This window comes from Colobus angolensis, unplaced genomic scaffold (assembly GCF_000951035.1).
Source record: "Colobus angolensis palliatus isolate OR3802 unplaced genomic scaffold, Cang.pa_1.0 Scaffold147, whole genome shotgun sequence".
Taxonomy (NCBI): Eukaryota; Metazoa; Chordata; class Mammalia; order Primates; family Cercopithecidae; genus Colobus; species Colobus angolensis.
In genome coordinates, this window is record NW_012114566.1 from 1,239,535 (window position 1) to 1,255,134 (window position 15,600).

The following is a 15,600-nucleotide window of genomic DNA, read 5'->3' on the forward strand; positions in this document are numbered from 1 at the left end:
AAAGATCATTGTAGGCCAACATGAATGCTTCTTGGAAGAGGCGAAACGTGAGTTTGCTCAGCTTCCAAGAATGGCCAGGATTAGTCTACATGGGAGAAAATGGAGGAGGTCATTCTGTATGGGAGAAACAGAATGAGCAAAGGCAGAGTGGAGGATTTTTATAGGGCATAATTGAGGGATGAACAATAAGCAGCCCAGGCTGGCTGGAGAAAATATGTTGAGGAAAAGTGAGAAGAAAGTTAGGTTATAGGCTGCACTATAGAGATCTGGGAATGCCAAGCTAAACAGTTTAGATGTAATCCGCAGGAAATTATGGAGTCGTAAACCTTTTTTGGAGTAGACAAATCATGCATGAAGAGGAATGAAGATATAGAGGCAGAATGAGGAGTGGTCGTGGTAGTTGGAAAGAAAGGAATAGAGGAATAGGGACATGTGGGTACAAGGGCAACAGTGAGCAGTGAACTGTGAACAGGAACTGAACTTGGGATTTGAATATTTTTAAACTTTTCTAGCATAGTAGAAGAGTGTTGTTTTTTTGTTTATTTGTTTTTCACCACTTTTTCTCTTTTCCAGTCTATTTAACAGCTAGAGAATCAGATCAGTGCTTTCTCATTTTGCCAGGTTCTCTTCACAGTGTGAGGGGAAAGAGAATTTTTTTTTTCCCTCATACAAACCCGTAGTAGAAAGTGGGACCTACCAAATTTTACTGCTACGTGATCCAATTATAGTCTTTTAAAAGCAAAGAACATATCCAGGGATATGTTGAATGCTTTGAGATCAAATTTGTCAACTTATGGCTCATCCAGACCATTAGATTTTTCTGGTGCTTCTCCTCTACTTAACTTTCTCATCCTTTACTGTTCATTAGTATCATTACCAGAAAGTAAAGAAGGAAATAGTATGCATTGCAGAGTTTCAAGTGGATATTAGATAGTATTCAACTTTCTCCCTTTACAATTAAGAAAACAGGCCTGAAAAGTTCTGTGACTTGCTTCAAGTCACCTAGAGATGCATGGGTAGATCCGTAAATTGATTCAAAGGCCTGAGATTCTCAGTGCACTGCTTGTTCCAGTTCATTAGTCTGCCTCAGGTATTTTCCAATTGTCCAGCAGTTACAAAAGCTTTGATGTAGTCAACAAATGAACCTGTAGCTAATAATAGATGTGATAATGATCTATGGATACTAAAAGCCTCAGGGTCTATCTTATAATCAGGAAAACAGATTTGACTATAAGGAGCCTGAAGCATTGTTCTGGCAGTAATTTTAAAAGCGTATGAGGGAAAGGGAATGATATGGCGTAAGGCTACTGTGCAGCCCTCAGACTCAGGATTCCAGAACATGGTAGCATTTATCCCAAGGATAGGGGAAATTCTCAGGAAGGCTTCCAGCTTCTTAGACCTCTGCAATAAGAAGCTGGTGGGGTTTTTGGTAACAATTCTTAACAACTATTATAAAATCCCTTTGAGTGGCCACTCTTCTTTAGTAATTGAGTCACTTATTTAATAAAATATAATGCTGTATTGTATTGAATTGCATAATAGAATCACACGGAACTTCAAACATCACTGACGGTGGGATTGAACGTTGATATTTTTCACCCAGGATATTTCAACATACAGCCATGGTTGTGCACTAGTACTCTACCAGGAAGTTGGGTTTCTTTTCTCCACCCTCCCTCTATCCTTCCCTTCCTTCCTGCCTTTCTTCCATCCTCTACAGAATTATAGCCCTAATCATTGGAATACACTGAAGCTTTAACTGACTCTCATTAGGATCTATTTACTTTCTTGATTCTATAGGGCCTTCTCAGGCAAGAACTGGACATTTTCTTTGTAAATATTTGGCACGATTGGAGGATTTATAAAGTTTTATTGCATAAATTTATCATTTGTTCCAGGTTTAAACACAATTAACTGATCTGTAGTTAAAGTGCTTTTCTCCCAACCTTTGGTGGCCGCAACACTACCTCTTCATTATCTCTTCACTTGGATGCTGGAAGGCGGTAACAAGAGTGTGTTGGTGGTTGATGCAACTATGAGTAGTCAAGAGGAGAAGCTAGAGGGGAAGGGAGGCAGGCAGGATCCCAGCAGGCCCTGTGATGAAAGGGCACCTGGGTCAAGAGAACATCACTCAAGACTGACAAGGCAGTAAAGAGCTTCTTTCTGGGTGCCAAGATTACATCTCCACCAAATCAGAATGATTTGGTAAATGACTGATAAACCTGTCATTTTCTTTCCATGGGTAGATAGAGATAAACCTGTCATTATCGTTCCATGTGTGTTCCCATGCATTGTCCACGGATGCATGATTATTTAACTGAATAATCACCTTGTCTACTTGTACATCAAATATGACAGCTTTCATTACAAGGGAATAATTATTTAACCTGCCTCAAATGTTGCTTCATATATGGAGAGAAGGCAGGGAACAGGACCATGGAAGGTTAGAGTTGGAACATCTTGTTTAACCACTTCAGTTTGTAGATGAAGAAGCTGAGGACCAGAGAGACAAAATGATATCCCCAAAGTCACACAGCCAGATTGTGGCAGATCAAGACTAGGCCCCAGGGTCAGTGCCTCTTTGGACTATGGTAAGCTTACTCTGCGGGGTAGCCCGGAGCTCTGGGGTGCCTATTTCCTGTACCAAGATGATTATGAAAGGACAATGAGGGGAAAACACATTTACAAAATAACATCTTAGCTAACCAAATGTAAATCTCCCAATTTGAGAATACTTATAATTCCTAAGAGGGGGAAGACAGAGACCTGGGATGAAAAGAGATTGGAGTAAACGCCATTGCCCCTCTAACCCTCACAACTTATCATGAATGAATAAAGCATTTTGTTTACAAGTGCCCAAATACAGCGCAAACAAGTCAAACAACTACAACAGAGGAAATTTAATAGCCTATGTGAATAGGAAGTTCAGTAGCTGAAGGTTGTTTTAGGCAATTTAAACCAAATTTTAAAATTCTTGAGCAGGATGCCAGGTCAGTCATTCTGAGTTTGTGTGTAAGTCCCTTGAAGTGGGCTGGGTGTGGCAGCTGGAGAAGGCTTGATGTTAGACCCTAGAGAGCACAGAACAAAAACCTCTCTCCTAGAAACTAATTTGTATAACAGCCTGAACCCCCATCACCACTTGACAAGGTCTTTCCTGGTTCAGGTGCCTACAGTTTTTCTTTACTAGGTCTCTAACTGAATGACTCTCATCTTCTAACTTCTTATCCCACATTTCTGTACTTGCCTAGTTCCTTAACACTCATCACCTTATTAAACGTAGAGCCATACTTGCTGTAGCAGATGAACTGAGGTTGTAATATGTGGTTGATGGTTCAAATATCACATAAGCAGCTCTCTTTACTATTCTTACCGCTAAAGGAAGATGAAGCTGCTCCCTATGCAACAAGGATGTCATCACTTGTCAGAACATAAGCAGCAGCTACCCATACCAGCAGGTTTAACAACACCAAGGCACTCTCCACCAGTTTTAAGTAATTACGATTTATTTTTGTTTGTTTATAGCCAGGTTCTTAATAATTTAAACATTGCATTCGGAAATGCATGTGACTTTTTCACTGCGCCCGTTAGCAGGATCAGTGAGTACTGCACAGTGTTGCCTTTTGAGTCTTCTTCATTGTTTTTCTGAAATGCAGTGGCATGGTGTTCTTCATGGTCTCTCCGGGCCTCAGTGTTACTGTTCAAGTGCTGCTTTCATGTGTTATTTAAATGTGTGTCAAATGTGTGGTACCTTCCCACATTCAAACAGAAGTTGTGTTAGGAAACTAGTCAGCTAATTTTCCTACTCTGATAAAGTACAGGTTTACGTTAGGAGGTTACTAGGATTTGGTTTTGAAAAATATCCCAATTTCTAAGCATTGGGGACTTCTATTTTCCTCCTCAGCTGATCTAAAATGAACTTGTCTGGTGTTTCCCTGGCCAAGTAATAATCACACAGAGATTTTTTTCACTATATTTATTGGAATATCTTGGGTGCTATCTACTGGCCAAATGTGGCATTGCCTCATAAAGGTGAACAGACAAAGTGCCATAACTCTTTTAAAAATAACTTTGTGTGGGGGCTGAATAGATGCCATAGGTTTTAGCACACGTAGGACCTGTCTTCTTGGACAATATCACTTCCAGACGTTGCTCATTGCCTTTGAGATTGGGGGATCCCTTGATCAGAAGTCACACAAGTTGTAATATAAGTGAAATATAATGGGTAGGCAGGTTTCAGCTTGTCCTTCCTTGAAATGGTTGACTATAAATAGCTTACATCTAATTTTCACTTTGCTGAGCAATGTGAACGGATACAAATGTTACTCATTTCAAATGAGCTTAGCTATATAGATTCAATCAATAATCCTGTGTCTTCATGTGTACATAAAGGAAAATAAGAAGTTAAAAAGATTCTTCATAGTTATTTTGCACTTAATACTAGGTAGAACACACATGCCAATTGATAGTATTGGTCAAAATACTTGAAAATAAACAGATAAACAATATTCAGTATAAGGTAAACTCATCCCATTTATGCTAACCAAATCATATTCTTTCTCCAGGAGTTTTTCTTTATAAGCATCTTGTCATTTTTCCAGAGGAGTACATTATATTTAATCAGATTTGCAGAAAGGAACATATCAGGAGAAAACATGAAACAATGAGAAACTGAGAGTCTATGCCAAGTAAGATGGGAGACCAGTCAAAGAGCAGAGGGATCTTACTTACTGTAACAAAATGAGCAGTTGTCCCATTTAGGACAAATAGCTGTAAGGGAAAAGCCAAAGACATAAGATCAATATTGATCACTGGGAGATAATGAAGAGAAAAGCCCAATATGTCAACATTAGCTTAGGTGAAAATCTAGATTATAAAGCTGTACTTAACAGGAACTTAATGCAGGCATATAGATTTAACAATATACCAGAAAATAAAATGCCCTATCTTAATTTCTAAAGTTATTAAAATGCAACTTATGCCTTTAACTCAATTATTTTAATTTGTTTATTCAGTCATTTGGTGTTATTTATGCCAGACCATACTTACTTCAGGTTGTATTCTATTTCAGATTGTAATTTTCAAAATTCGTTATCCTAATTCGGGGACTGTATAATATATTTAACTTACTCAGTTTTCTGTATATTATTGAATAATGATAGATTTAAGCATTTTGATTGAAATGAGAAAGACCATAAATTAAAATATTCAACTATCATTTTAAACCATTCTGTTTTGGCAGTGGAATATTTTTTAAAGTTATGTTAGTAGAAGTAGAAATTTTACTTATACTTATTTTCATTTTTGTTTTAAATATTTTTCTTCAACTTTTATTTTAAGTACAGAGGTACATGTGCAGGATGTGCAGGTTTGTTACATAGGTAAACGTATGCCATAGTGGTTTGCTACACCTATCAACCCATCACCTAGATATTAAGCCTAGCATTCATTGGCTACTCTTCCTGATATTCTCTCTCCCTCCACTCCCAGCCCTGGCAGGCCCCAGTGTGTGTTGTTCCCTTTCATGTGCCCATGTGTTCTCATCATTCGGCTCATGCTTGTAAGTAGGAACACACAGTGTTTGGTTTTCTGTTCCTGCATTAGTTTGCTGAAGATAATGGCTTCCAGCTCCATCCATGCCCTTGCAAAGGATACGATCTTGTTCCTTATTATGGCTGAATAGTATACCATGGCACATATGTACCACATTTTCTTTATCTAGTCTGTCATTGATGGGCATTTGGGTTGATTCCATGTCTTTGCTATTGTGAATAGTGCTGCAGTGAACATACGTGTGCATGCATCTTTATAACAGAACAATTTATAATCCTTTGGGTATATAAAGAGTAATGGAATTGCTGGGTCAAATGATATTTCTGCCCCTAGGTCTTTGAGAAATCACCATGCTGTCTTCCACAATGGTTGAACTAATTTAAACTCCCACCAAGAGTATAAATGCATTCCTTTTTTCACAACCTCGCCAGCATCTGCTGTTTTTTGACTTTGATTAAAGCCATCCTGACTGGTGTGAGATGGTATCTTATTTTGGTTTTGATTTGAATTTCTTTAATAAACAGTGATGTTGAGCTTTTTTGTATATGTTTGTTGGCTGCATGTATGTCTTCTTTTGAGAAGTGTCTGTTCATGTCCTTTGCCCACTTTTTACTAGGCAATGTTTAATGTTTGTTTTCTTCTTGTAAATTTGTTTAAGTTCCTTGTAGACTGTGGATATTAGACCTTTGTCAGATGAATAGATTGTAAAAATTTTCTCTCATTCTATAGGTTGTCTTTTCACTTTTGCTGTTGGTCTTTAGTTTAATTAGATCCCATTTGTCAATTTTTGCTTTTGTTGCAATTGCTTTTGGCATTCTCATCATGAAATTTTGCCCATGCCTAATTTCTGAATGATATTACCTAGATTTTCTTCTAGGGTTTTTATAGATTTGGGTTTTAAATTTAAGTATTCCTTTTTTTCTTTTTTGGAGATAGAGTCTCATTCTGTTGCCCAAGCTGGAGGGCAGTAGGGCAATATTGACTTACTGCAACCTCTGCCTCCCAGGTTCAAACAGTTCTCCTGCCTTAGCTCCCGAGTAGCTAGGATTACAGGTGTGTGCCACCATGCCCAGCTATTTTTTGTATTTTTAATAGAGACAAGGTTTTACCATATTGGCCAATCTGATCTTGAACTCCCTGACCTCAGGTGATTCACTTGCACTGGCCTCCCAAAGTGCTGGGATTACAGGTGTAAGGCACCATGTCTGGCCTGCATTTAAGTCTTTAATCCATCTTGGTAAATTTTTGTATGTGGTGTAAGGAAAGAGTCCAGTTTCAATTTCTACACATGGCTAACCAGTTCTCCCAGGACCATTTAGTAAATAAAGAATCCTCTCCCCATGGTTTGTTTTTGTCAGGTTTGCTGAAGATCAGAGGGTTGTAGGTGTGTGGTCTTATTTCTGAATTCTCTATTCTGTTCCATTGGTCTATGTGTCTTTTCTTGTGCAATGCTGTTTTGGTTACCATAGCATTGTAGTATAGTTTGAAGTCAGGTAGCATGATGTCCCCAGCTTTGTTCTTTTTGCTTAGGGTTGTCTCGGCTATTCAAGTTCTTTTTTGGTTCTGTATGAATTTTAAAATAGTTTTTTTCTAAATCTGTGACAAATGTCAATGGAAGTTTAATGGAAATAACATTAAATCTATAAATTACTTTGGGCAGTGTGCTCTTTTTTATGATGTTTATTCTGTCTATCCATGAGTATGGAATGTTTTCCCATTTGTTTGTGTCATCTCTGGTTTCTTTGAGCAACAGTTTGTAGTTTCCCCTGAAGAGATCCGTCACTTGCCTTGTTAGCTGTATTCCTAGGCATTTTATTCTTTTTGAAGCAATTGCGAATGGGAGTTCATTCATAATTTGGCTCTCTGCTTGGCTGTTATTGGTGTACAGGAATGCTAGAGATTTTAGCACATTGATTTTGTATCCTGAGAAGTTGCTTATCAGTTTAAGAAGCTGATATGATGGGTTTTCTAGATAGAAGATTATGTCATCTGTAAACAAAGATAATTTGACTTCCTCTCTTCCTATTTGAGTACTCTCTTGCTAGAACTTCCAATATTGTGTTGAATAGGAGTGGTGAGAGACATCACCCTAGTCTTGTGCCAGTATTCAAAGTGAATGCTTCCAGCTTTTGCCCATTCAGTGTGATTTTGGCTGTCAGTTTGTCATATACGCCTCTTATTATTTTGAGGTGTTTTCCTTCAGTACCTAGTTTATTGAGAGTTTTTAACATGAAGGGATATTGAAATTTATCAAAGGCCTTTTCTGCATCTGTTGAGATAATCACAAGGTTTTTGTCTCTAGTTCTGTTTATGTGATGAATTACATTTATTGATTTGTGTATGTTGAACTAACCTTGTATCCTGCGGATGAAGTGAACTTGATTATGGTGGATAAGCTTTTTGATGTGTGGCTGGATTCAGTTTGCCAATATTTTATTGAGAATTTTTGCATCCATGTTCATCAAGGATATTGGCCTGAAGTTTTCCTTTTTTGTTGTATCTCTGCCAGGTTTTATCAGGATGATACTGGCTTCACAGAATGAGTTAGGGAGGAGTCCCTCCTTTTCAATATTTTTGGGATAGTTTCAGTAGAAATGGTACCAGCTCTTCTTTGTACTTCTGGTAGAATTCACCTGTGAATCCCTCCAGTGTTGTTGTTGTTGGTTTTTTTTTGTTTGTTTGTTTTGTTTTGTTTTGTTTTTTTGTTTGTTTTTGATTGGTAGGCTATTTACTACTGCTTCAATTTCAGAACTCATTATTGGTTTATTCAGGAATTCAATTTCTTCCTGAGTCACTCTTGGGAGGGTGTATATGTCCAGGAGTTTGTCCATTTCTTCTAGATTTTCTAGATTTTGTGCATAGAGGTGTCTATAATATTCTCTGATGATTGTATTTCTGTGGGATGAGTGGTGATATTCCCCCTTAACGTTCCTGATTGTGTTTATTTGATTCTTTTCTATTTTTTATTAGTCTAGCTAGTGGTCTGTTTGATTATTTTTTTTTTTTGAAAAACCAGCTCCTGGGTTCATTGATTTCTTTGAAGGGTTTGTGTGTGTGTGTGTGTGTGTGTGTGTGTCTCAATCTCTTTCAGTTCAGCTCTGATCTTGATGATTTCTTGTCTTCTGTTAGCTTTGGGGTTTGTTTGCTCTTGGCCTTCCAGTTCTTTTATTTAAGCTGTTAGATTGTCACCTTGAGATCTTTCTAGTTTTTTGATGTGGGCATTTAGTGCTGTAAATTTCTCTCTTAACACTGTTTTAACTGTGTCCTAGAGATTGTGGTACATTGTCTCTTTGTTCTCATTGGTTTCAAGTAACTTCTTCATTTCTCCCTTAATTTCATGATTTACCCAAGAGTCATTCAGAAGCAGGTTGTTTAATTTCCATGTAGGTGTGTGACTTTGAGTAAATATCTTAATCTGGAGTTTTAATTTGATTGCACTGTGTTCTGAGAGACTGTTTTTATTTCAGTTCTTTTGCATTTGCTGAGGAGTGTTTTACTTCTGATTGTGTGATCAATTTTAGAGTAAGTGCCAGGTGATGATGAAAAGAATGTGTATTCTCTTATTTTGGGGTGGAGAGTTCTGTAGATATCTATCAGGTCCACTTGATCCAAAGCTGAGTTCAAGTCATGAATATCTTTGTTAATTTTCTGTCTTGATGATCTATCTAAGATTGTCAGTGGGACGTTAAATTCTCCAGCCATTATTGTGTGAGAGTCTAAGTCTAACCTCTTTGTAGGTTTCTAAGAACTTGCTGAATGAATCTGAGTGCTCCTGTATTGGGTGCACATTTATTTAGAATAGTAACTCTTCTTGTTGAATTGAACCCTTTACCATTATGTAATGCCCTTCTATGTCTTTTTTTTTACCTTTGTTGGCTTAAAGTCTATTTTGACAGAAACTAGGATCACAAACCCTGCTTTTCTCTCTTTTCCATTTGCTTGGTAAATTTTTCTGCATTCCTTAATTTTGAACCTATGTGTGTCTTTGCATGTGAGATGGGTCTCTGAAGGCAGCATACCAATAGGTGTTGGCTCTTTATCCATTTTACCATTCTGTGTCTTTTAATTGGGGCATTTAGCTCATTCACATTTAAGGTTAGTATTGTTATGTGTGAATTTGATCCCATCATTATGATGCTAACTGGTGATTTTGCAGACCTGTTTATGTGGTTGCTTCATAATGTCACTGGTCTGTGTACTTCAGTGTGTTTCTGTAGCGATGGTAATGGTTTTTTCTTTCCATATTTAGTGTTTCCTTCAGGAGCTCTTGCAAGGCAGGCCCAGTGGTGATGAGTTATCTTACTATGTGCTTGTCTGAAAAGGATCTTATTTCTCCTTCACTTATGAAGCTTAGTTTGGCCAGATATGAAATTCTGGGTTGGATATTCTTTTCCTTAAGAATGTTGAATATTGGTCTCCAATCTCTTCTGGTTTGCAGAGTTTCCACTGAGAGGTCCACTGTTAGTCTAATGGGTTTCCCTCTGTTGGTGACCTGGCCTTTCTCTCTGGCTGCCCTTAACATTTTTTCTTTCATTTTGACCTTGGAGAACTCATGATTATTTGTTTTGGGGTTGATATTCTCATGGAGTATCCTACTGGAGTTCTCCAGATTTCCTGAATTTGAGTGTTGGCCTGTCTTGCTAAGTGGGGAAGTTCTCCTGGATGATATCATGAAGTATGTTTTCCAACTTGATTCCATTGTATCTTTTAGGTACCCCAATCAGTCATAGGTTTGGTCTCTTTACATGATACCATAGTTCTCAGAGGTTTTGGTCATTCCTTTTTATTATTTTTTCTCTATTCTTGTCTGACTGTCTTATTTTAGAAAGATAGTCTTCAAGCTTTGGGATTCTTTCCTCTGCTTGGTCTTACGCTGCTATTGATACTTGTGATTGCATTGTGAAGTTCTTGTGTTGTGTTTTTCAGCTCTGTCAGGTTGTTTATGTTCCTCTTTAAACTGGCTATTCTGACTATCAGCTCCTGCATTGTTTTATCATGATTCTCAGCTTCTTTGCATTGGGTTACAACATGCTCCTTTAGCTCAGTGAAGTTCATTATTACCCACCTTCTGAAGCCTATTTCTGTGAATTCAGCCATCTCAGCCTCAGCCCAGTTCTGTGTTCTTTCTGGAGAGGTGTTGCAGTCATTTGGAAGAGAAGAGGGACTCTGACTTTTTGAGTTTTCAGCTTTTTTTAATTGATCCTTTCTTGTGTTTGTGGATTTATCTACATTTAATCTTTGAGATTACTTCCCTTTGAATGGTGTTTTTGTGGGGTCTTTTTGTTGTTGCTGTTGTTTTCTCTTTGTTTTTCTTTTAACCTTCAGGTCACTCTTTATAGGGCTGCTGCAGTTTGCTGGGGTCTGTTTCAGACCCTAGTTGCCTCAATTTTTCCCATACCTGGAGGTACCACCAGTGAAGCCTGCAAAATAGCAAAGATGGAAATCTGCTCCTTCCTTTGGAAGCTCCATTCCAGGGAAGGGCTGACTCATTGCTGGCCCAAATGTGCCAGTAGAAGGTGGCTGGAGATCCTTATTGGGAGGTCTCACTCAGGCAGGAGGAACAGGATTGGGGACCTGCTTAAAAAAGCAATCTGGCCACATTAGAGGGAACCCTTCCTTGTCCAGACCATTTGTATTCTTCAAAGCTGGCAGGCTGGAATGGTTGAGTCTACCAAACCACAGAGACAGTGGCCACCCCTCCCCTTGGGAGATCTGTCCAGTGAGGTCAGCACTCTGTCCACAGAACCCTGACTGGAGTGACTGAAGGCCCCAAGGGGAGGTCCCACCCAGAGCCTCACTCACTGAGGCTCCATACAGCTCTATGTATTGGACCCAATGCCTTGGTGGTGTAGGCTCCCAAGGGGATCTCCTAATTCACAGGTTGGAAAGATCTGTGGGAATGGATCAGGGTCCCGCTTAAAGAAGCAGTCTGGCCACGATCTGGCAAAGCAGCTGCACTGTGTTGTGGGGACTCTTCTTCATCCAAACCATTTTTATTCTTCAAAGCTGGCAGGCTGCAGTGGCTGAGTCTACCAAACTACAGACATGGTGGCTGCCCCTTCCCCAAAGAGCTTGGTCCTGTCTTGGGCCGACTCCAACCTGTTGCCATTGGCTAGCTAAAATTCCAAGCCAGTGAGTCTTAACTTGTGAGGTACCATAGAAGTGGGGCTGCAGAATGACAGTGCTTCCTAGGGGCCTGAATCCATATATACACATGGATCTCCTACATTGCAAGGGATCCTGGGGCCAGAATATGTAAAACTCCCAGGTCTCTGTGTGTGCCTGGGCGGCTGCTATGCTGAGACTCCACACAGCTCTGTATATTGGACCCAAGGCCCTGGTGGCATGGGCTCTCAATGGGATCTCCTGATTCACAGGTTGTAAAGGTCAGTGGGAGAAGCATAGTTTCTGGGGTGGTGTGGCATAATCACTCACTGCTTCCCTTGGCTGGGGGTTGGGATTCCTTTGGCTCACTGCTGCTCCTGGCTGGAGCACTGTCACCTCCACCCTACTTTTCTTTGTTCTCCGTGGGTTGAGTTATTTGCCTAGTCAGTCCCAATGTGAGAACCTGTATATTTCAGTTGAGGGTGCTGAATTCACTCATCACTTTTGTTCACTCTCTTTGACTGCTGTAGACTTCAGCTGCTTCTAATTGGCCATCTTACACTTACTTTTTATTGTTTCTAAATTGAGCTCTTTATTTTTTTACATTTCAGGTGCTGTATGTATACTATCACATATAACCAATAAAACAATCTTATAAGGTAGATATTAGCTGAAGTTTACAATGACAAAGCTAAAGAATAGAGAAATGGAGATAAGAGCAAGATGGTCAAATAGGAACAGTTTTAGTCTGCAGCTCCCGGTGAGATCAACACAGAAAGCAGGCAGTTTTTGCATTTCCAACTGAGGTACCTGGTTCATCTCACTGGGACTGGTTAGACAGTGGGTGCAGCCCACAGAGGGTGAGCAGAAGCAGGGTGGGGTGTTTCCTCACCAAGTAAGTGCAAAGGGTTGGGGAAGTCCCTCCCCTAGCCAAGGGAAGCTGTGAGAGACTGTGCCATAAGGGATGGTGCTATGCAGCCCAGATACTACACTTTTCTCACTGTCTTCACAACCTACATACCAGATTTCCTTGGCTGCCTATACCACAAGGGCCCTGGGATTCAAGCATAAAACTGGGTGCTGCTTGGGCAGACACCAAGCTAGCTGCCGGATTTTTTTTTCATACCCCAGTGGTGCCAGCAAGACAGAACCATTCACTCCTTGGAAAGGGAGCTGAAGCCAGGGAGCCAAGTGGTCTTGCTCAGTGGATCCCACCCCCGGAGAGCCCAGCAAGCTAAGATCCACTGGCTTGAAATTCTCACTGCCAGCACAGTAGTTTGAAGTTGACCTGGGATGCTTGAGCTTGGTAAAGGGAAGGGAATCTGCCATTATTGAGGCTTGAGTAGGTGGTTTGGCCCTCATAGTGTAAACAAAGTGTCAGGGAAGTTGGGACTAGGTGAAACCCACTGCAGCTCGGCAAAGCTGCTGTAGCCAGACTGCATCTCTAGATTCCATCTCTCTGGGAAGGACATCTCTGAAAGAAAGGCAGCAACCCCAGTCAGGAGCTTATAGCTAATACTCCCATCTCCCTCGGACAGAACACATGAGGGAAGTGGTGGTTGTAGGCACAGCTTCAGCAGACTTAAACATTCCTGCCTGCTGGCTCTGAAGAGAGCAGCAGATTTCCCAAAACAGCACTCGAGCTCTGCTAAGGGACAGACTGATTCCTCAAGTGGATCCTTGACCCCTGTGCCTCCTGACGGGGAGACACCTCCAGCAGGGGTCAACAGACACCTCATACAGGAGAGCTCTGGCTGGCATTTGGCTGGTGCCTCTCTGAGATGAAGCTTCCAGAGGAAGAAGCAGGCAGCAATCTTTGCTGTTTTGCAGGCTCTGCTGGTGATATCCAGGCAAACAGGGTCTGGAGTGAACATCCAGAACTCCAACAGACCTGCAGAAGAGGGGCCTGACTGTTAGAAGGAAAACTAACAAAACGAAAGCAATACCATCAACATCAACAAAAAAGACAACCATGCAAAAACCCCATCCAAAAGTCACCATCAAAGACCAAAGGTATATAAATTCATGAAGAGGAGGAAAAACCAGCACAAAAAGGCTGAAAATTCCAAAAACCAGAAGGCCTCTTCTCCTCCAAAGGATCACAACTCCTTGCCACCATGGGAACAAAACTGGATGGAGAATGAGTGTGACAGAAGTAGGCTTCAGAAGGTGGGTAATAACAAACTCTTCTGTGCTAAAGGATCCTGTTCTAACCCAATCCAAGGAAGCCAAGAACCTTGATAAAAGATTACAGGAAATGCTAACTGGAATAACCAGTTTAGAGAAGAATATAAATGACCTGATGGAGCTGAAAAACACAGCAAAAGAACTTCATGAAGCATATACAAGTATCAATAGCCAAATCAATCAAGTGGGAGAAAGGATATCAGAGATTGAAGACCAAATTAATAAAATAAAATGTGAAGACAAGAATAGAGAAAAAATGAAAAGGAATGAACAAAGCCTCTAAGAAATATGGGACTGTGTGAAAAGACCAAACCTACACTTGATTGGTGTACCTGAAAGTGACGGGGAGAATAGAACCAAGTTGGAAAACACTCTTCAGGATATTTTCCAGGAGAACTTTCCCAACATAGCAAGACAGGCCAATATTCAATTCAGGAGATGCAGAGAACACCACAAAGATATGCGTCGAGAAGATTAATCCCAAGACATATAATCTTCTCAGATTCACCAAGGTTGAAATGAAGGAAAAAATGTTAAGAGCAGCCAGAAAGAAAGGTTGGGTTTCCCACAAAGGGAAGCCCATCAGACTAACAGCAGATCTCTCTACAGAAACCGTGTAAGTCAGAAGAGAGTGGGGGACAATATTCAACATTCTTAAAGAAAATAGTTTTCAACACAGAATTTCATATCCAGCCAAACTAAGCTTCATAAGAGGAGAAATAAAATCCTTTACAGACAAGCAAATGCTGAGGGATTTTGTCACCACCAGGTCTGCCTTACAAGAGCTCCTGCAGGAAGCACTGAACATGGAAAGGAACAACCAATACCAGCCACTGGAAAATCATACCAAATTGTAACGACCATCAACACTACGAAGAAACTGCATCAAGTAATGGGCAAAACAACCAGCTGGCATCATAATGACAGGATCAAATTCACACATAACAATATTAATCTTAAATGTAAATGGGCTAAATTCCCTGATTAATAGACACAGACTGGCAAATTGGATAAAGAGTCAAAACCCATCAGTGTGCTGTATTCAGGAGACCCATCTCATGTGCAAAGACAAAGAGAGGCTCAAAATAAAGGGATAGAGGAAGATTTACCAAGCAAATGGAAAGAAAAAAAATGGGTTGCAATTCTAGTCTCTGATAAAACAAAATTTAAATGAACCAAGATCAAAAAAGACAAAGAAGGGTATTACATAATGGTAAAGGGATCAATGTAACAAGAAGAGCTAACTATCCTAAACGTTTATGCACCCAATACAGGAGCACTGAGATTCATAAAGCAAGTTCTTAGAGACCTACAAAGAGACTTAGACTCCCTCACAATAATAATGGGAGACTTTAACACCCCACTGTCAACTTAGACAGATCCACGAGACAGAAAGTTAACAAGGATATCCAGGAATTGAACTCAGCTCTGCACCAAGTGGACCTAATAGACATCTACAGAATTTTCCACCCCAAATCAACAGAATATATATTCTTCTCAGGACCACATAGCACTTATTCTAACATCGACCACATACTTGGAAGTAAAACACTCCTCAGCAAATGCAAAAGAATGGAAATCATAACAAACAGTCTCTCAGACCACATTGCAATCAAATTAGAACTCAGGATTAACAAACTCACTCGAAACTGCACAACTATATGGAAAATGAACAACCTGCTCCTGAATGGCCACTGAGTAAATAGCAAAATTAAGGCAGAAATAAATAACTTATTTGAAAGCAAAAGCAAAGAGAAC